The following is a 5,523-nucleotide window of genomic DNA, read 5'->3' on the forward strand; positions in this document are numbered from 1 at the left end:
CTCCCCCCTACTGAGTTGGACCATCATGTAATAGACACAATCTGACTTTCAGCTGGATATCTAGAGAAAATCTCCCCCCCTACTGAAGTGGACCATCATGTAATAGGACACAATCTGACTTTACAGCTGGCATATCTAGAGGAAATCTCCCCCTACTGAAGTATGGAACCATCATGTAATAGACACAATCTGACTTTGCAGCTGGCATATCTAGAGGAAAATCTCCCCCCTACTGAGTTGGACCATCATGTAAATAGACACAATCTGAACTTACAGCTGGCATATCTAGAGGAAATCTCCCCCCTACTGAGTTGGACCATCATGTTATCAATCTGCCGTTTTGCATATCTAGAGGAAAGTCTTTGATGTTTTCGATGATTAGAAAATGAAGACGAATGACTCCTCCAAACCCAGGAAAGGTCCTGAGAGCAGACATGTATTAGGTTACGAAAAAGAGAATGACTCCTCAACCCAGGAGGCCCTGGAAGCAGCTGTGATTAGGTTATTAGAAAGAGAATGACTCCTCAACCCAGCAGAGGCCTGAGAGCAGCTGTGATTAAGAGTAAGAGAGAATGACTCCTCAACCCAGGAGGGCCCTGGAGCAGCTGTGATTAGAAGATAAGAAGAAAATGACTCCCAACCCAGGAGGTCCTGGAGCAGCTGTTGATTAAGGATAGAAAGAGAATGACTCCTCAACCCAGGAAGGTCCATGGGAAAAAGCTAGACTGTGAATTAGATTTAGAAGAGAAAAAATATCCTCAAACAGGAGGCCCATGGAGCAGCTGTGATTAGGTTAGAAGAGAATGACTCCTCAACCCAGAGGCCTGGAAGCAGCTGTAGATTAGAAAAATGAAGAAGACCATGAACTCCTCAACCCAGGAGGTCCTGGAAGCAGCTGTGTATTAGGATAGAAAGAGAATGACTCCTCAAACCACTGGAGGCCCTGGAGCAGCAAGCTGTGATTAGATAGAAGAGAATGACTCCTCAACCCAGGAGGTCCTGGAGCAGCTTGTGATTAGTAAGAGAGAATGACTCCTCAACCCAAGGGAAGCGTCCTGGAGCAGCTGTGATTAGACGTTAGAGAGAATGGACTCCTCAACCCAGGAGGTCCTGGAGCAGCTGTATTTAGTAGAAGAGAATGACTCCTCAACCCAGGAGGCCTGGAGCAGCTGTGATTAGGTTAGAAGAGAATGACTCTCTCAACCAGGAGGTCTGGAAGCAGCTGTGATAGGTTAGAATGAAGAGAATGGACTCCTCAACCCAGGAGCGCCTGGGAGCAGCTGTGATTAGTTAGGAAGAGAAATGACTCCTCAACCCAGAGGACCCTGGAGCAGCTGTGATATAGGTTAGAAAGAGATGACCCTCCAAAACCAGGAGGCCCTGAAGCAGCTGTGAATTGGTTAGAAAGAGAATGACTCCTCAAACCCAGGAGGCCTGGAGCAGCTGTGATTAGGAATGAGAGAATGACTCCTCAACCCAGGAGGCCTGGAGGCAGCTGTGATTAGAGAAAGAATGACTCCTTCAACCCAGAGTCCTGGAGCAGCTGTGATTAGTAGAAGAGAATGACTCCTCAACCCAGGAGCCCTGAGCAGCTGGTGATTAAATGAAGAGAATGACTCCTCAACCCAGGAGGCCTGAGCAGCTGTGATTAGAATGAAGGAAGAATGACTCCTCAACCAGGAGGCCTGGAGCAGCTGTATAGATGAAGAGAATGACTCCTCAACCCAGAGACGGTCCTGGAGCACGCTGTGATTAGTGAATGAAGAGAATGATCCTCAACCCAGGAGGCCTGAAGCAGCTTGATATAGGTTAGAAGAGAATGACTCCTCAACCAGAGAGGCCCTGGAGCAGCTGTGATTAGAATGAAGAGATCGACTCCTCAAACCCAGGAGGTCCCTGGAGCAGCTGTGGATTAGGTTTAGAAGAGAATGACTCCTCAACCAGGAGCGCCTGGAGCAGCTTGATTAGAAGTTAGAGAGAATGACTCCTCAACCAGGAGGCCCTGGAGCAGCTGTGATTAGAGCATAGAAGAGAATAGACTCCTCAACCCAGGAGGCCATGACAGACTGTGATTAGAATGAAGAGAATGACTCCTCAACCCAGGAGGCCCTGGAGCAGCTGGTGCATTAGTAAGAAGAGAATGACTCCTCAACCCAGGAGGCCCTGGAGCAGCTACGTGTGATAGGATGAGAGAATGACTCCTCAACCCAGGAGGCCCTGGAGCAGCTGTGATTAGAAGAAAGAGAATGACTCCTCAACCCAGGAGGTCCCTGGAGCAGCTGTGAATTAGAATGAAGAGAAGACTCCTCAAACCCAGGAGGCCCTGGAGCAGCTGTGATTTAGGATAGAAGAGAATGACTCCTCAACCCAGAGAGGCCCTGGAGCACGTTGATTAGGTTAGAGAGAATGACTCCTCAACCCAGAGGCCTGAGCAGCTGTGTTAGAAGAAGAGAATGACACTCCTCAACCGGGCAGGAGGTCCTGGAGCAGCTGTATTAGATGAAGAGAATGTAGACTCATACAAGGAGGCCCTGGAGCAGCTTCGTGATTAGGTAGAAGAGAATGACTCCTCAACCCAGGAGGTCCTGGAGCAGACTGATGATTAGAATGAAGAAATGACTCCTCAACCCAGGAGGCCCTGGAGCAGCTGTGATTTGTAGATGAAAGAGAATGACTCCTCAACCCAGGAGGCCCTGGAGCAGCTGTGATTAGAATGAAGAGAAATGACTCCTCAACCCAAGGAGGCCCTGGAGCAAGCTGTGATTAGGTTAGAAGAGAATGACTCCTAACCCAGGAGCTCCTGGCAGCAGCTGTGCATTAGAATGAAGAGAGAATGACTCCTCAACCCAGAGGCCCTGGAGCAGCTGTGATTAGGTTAGAGAGATGACTCCTCAACCCCAAGGAGGCCCTGGAGCAGCTGTGATATAGATTACGAAGATGACTCCTCAAACCCAGGAGGCCCTGGAGCAGACTGTGAATTAGGTTAGACAGAGAATGACTCCTTCAACCCAAGAGCCTGGAGCAGCTGTGATTGGTTAGAAGAGAATGACTCCTCAAACCACCGAGAGTCCCTGGAGCAGCTGTGATTAGGTTAGAAGAGAATGACTCCTCAACCCCAAGACGAGCCCTGAGCAGCTGTGATTAGGTTAGAAGAGAATGACTCCTAACCCAGAGACCTGAGACAGCTGTGATTAGGTTAGAGAGAATGACTCCTCAAACCAAGAGGCCTGGAAGCAGCTGTGATTAGAGTATGAAGAGAATGACTTCCATCAACCCAGGAGCCCGGAGCAGCTGTGATTAGAGTTAGAAGAGAATGACTCCTCACCCAGAGGCCCTTGGAGCAGCTGTGATTAGTTAAAGAGGAACTGACCTCAGCCCAAGGGGCCCCTGGAGCAGCTGTGATTTAGTTAGAAAGAATGACTCCTCATAACCCAGAGGCCCTGGAGCAGCCTGGTGATTAGGTTAGAAGAGAATGACTCCTCAACCCAGGAGGCCCTGGAGCAGCTGTGATTAGGTTAGAAGAGAATGACTCCCCAACCCAGGAGGCCCTGGAGCAGCTGTGAGAGAGCATCAGTGTGGAAGCATTTGGGAACATTTAAAGCGCTAAAGAAGGTTCCTGGAAAAGAGAATTGCCTGTTATGTAAAGGGTCAGAGCCAGCTTCCATTCCCCGTCACAAGGGATTTATTATGAAACCCTGTTATGGTCAACCGTTACTTTATTTGGCACTTAATAGGCACTTATTATAGTAAGGGAATACCCCCCTGAAATGAACAAAAATGAATGGGATCTTATTGGCAGTGTACGAAACATATACACGATGTACAATACCACTCAATTGGACGGCAGATCATTCAAAGCTTATGGCAAATGTCATATGGCAAATGRCAAGTGTCATACAGCAAAAATCCAAAGGAGGGCGAGCGCGCTCCACCATGGATTTTCAGATTGCAAATGCACATCAAGTCAAGACCCAAGTGTCACATTTTTTACATTTAATTTTTTTTGTTGAAAATGTACAAAACTCTAAAAAAGTGCTTTCTGGACTGTTTTTCCAAATTCTTTCGATGTTTTTGGCAATTATACCTGTATAAGAACTGTATGAACATACCTTTGTCATATTTTATTGTCATATTTTTTTAAATTGTCCATAAGGCATGTTTTGTCCATTTGCAATATGATATCATAGGAAGTCAAAAGTTGAAGTCAAAAGTCGGTGAACCATGTCCAAATGGCATTTATACTGCCCTGAATCAACCTAGAACGTCTATTTGTCATGAATGGTGAGAGAGAATTGGCACTCTTGTCGTTTTTTGCAGATTTTTTAAAAAACGTCCAAAATGACCAGGGGCACCCCCTATTGGATGGGCACAGATGGAGGGTGCTCCCTGGAGGGTGGACCCCTAGCTAGGGGTGGGGGTGGACCCCTAGCACCCTCCTAAAGGCATTATTATAATTTTTTTAATATGGCTGTCCATTTGCAATATGTTTCAATGGGCATTTACCATCACAAATTTGACATGCTCAAAACTACTGCAGATATGCAAAACAAATAGACTGGCCCGATGAACTCCGGATGGCCGGGCAGTGATAGTGGTTCCTCTCCATCGCTCGTTGTGTTGATTTCATCATGTCCATTTGGTGATGTTTTTTCACTGTTGAATCTTATTGGTTAGAAGAGCAGTGTGTCTCCTGTAACTTGTTTGGTCAGAGCTCTGGTTATTAAGAGCAGTGTGTGCTGCCTTAACTTGTTTTGGTCAGAGCTCTTTAGAAGAGCAGTGTGTCTGTCCTATAACTTGGTTTGGTCAGAGAGCTGGTTAGAAGAGCCAGGGGTCTGCCTTAAACTTGTTTGTGTCAGAGGAGCTGAAGGGAAAGGTATGTGTATTCTCAGATGGAATGTTTATCCAACATAATAAATTGTAGATCCTACACTTTATTAAATGCTGCAGATTGTTCCATCACTTCACCTTTCCATAATTGTCTTTCCAACCTTACATATAATGGGAATCTTCTTCACTGGGAAACCTGGAAATGAACAGGGAAAAACCCCACCCACCAATAATAGATGCATCCGGGAGCAGTCACAGCTAGATGACGCAGGTCCTCCAATAAAACTTGGGTATTCCGTAATGTTAATTAGAGATAATTTTAAAAGTGATTTGTTTCATTACATAAAGAAACTTGTTTTCCAACATATTTAAAATAGGTTAAACTTTGCATGATTAAGTCAGTTAAAACATAAGCACATTGAATTTGGGCCGGCCCTGACATAGTGATATGTGGCTTCTAACAGGTTGGACAAATGGGTTTGGTGTCATTTGTATCATTTGGTTAAGACTTGCTGTTGATTGAACAAGGTTACCAGGACCATATTTTAAAAAATGTTTTTTTTAATGCCTTTAGGATAGGGTGCAAGGGTCACGGCCGGGTTGGGAGCCCATCAATAGGCGGGTGCCCTGTCCATTATCTTATTGCGACTGATGGAATCGTGACTTGTTGCCTTGACTTTTGTAACATTGCAATAA

The 5,523-nt window shown here is 46.0% G+C and overlaps 1 long non-coding RNA gene across 1 annotated transcript; it reads left to right on the top strand.

Moving 5' to 3' along the window:
• The first annotated feature begins 3,033 nt into the window (after nucleotides 1-3,033).
• Nucleotides 3,034-3,514, top strand: LOC139027040 (uncharacterized). Its single transcript, XR_011479069.1, has 2 exons — nucleotides 3,034-3,090; nucleotides 3,462-3,514. It is a non-coding gene; the product is annotated as an uncharacterized lncRNA (long non-coding RNA).
• Nucleotides 3,515-5,523: the final 2,009 nt, after the last annotated feature.

This window comes from Salvelinus sp. IW2-2015, unplaced genomic scaffold (genome assembly GCF_002910315.2).
Source record: "Salvelinus sp. IW2-2015 unplaced genomic scaffold, ASM291031v2 Un_scaffold6975, whole genome shotgun sequence".
Lineage (NCBI taxonomy): Eukaryota > Metazoa > Chordata > Actinopteri > Salmoniformes > Salmonidae > Salvelinus > Salvelinus sp. IW2-2015.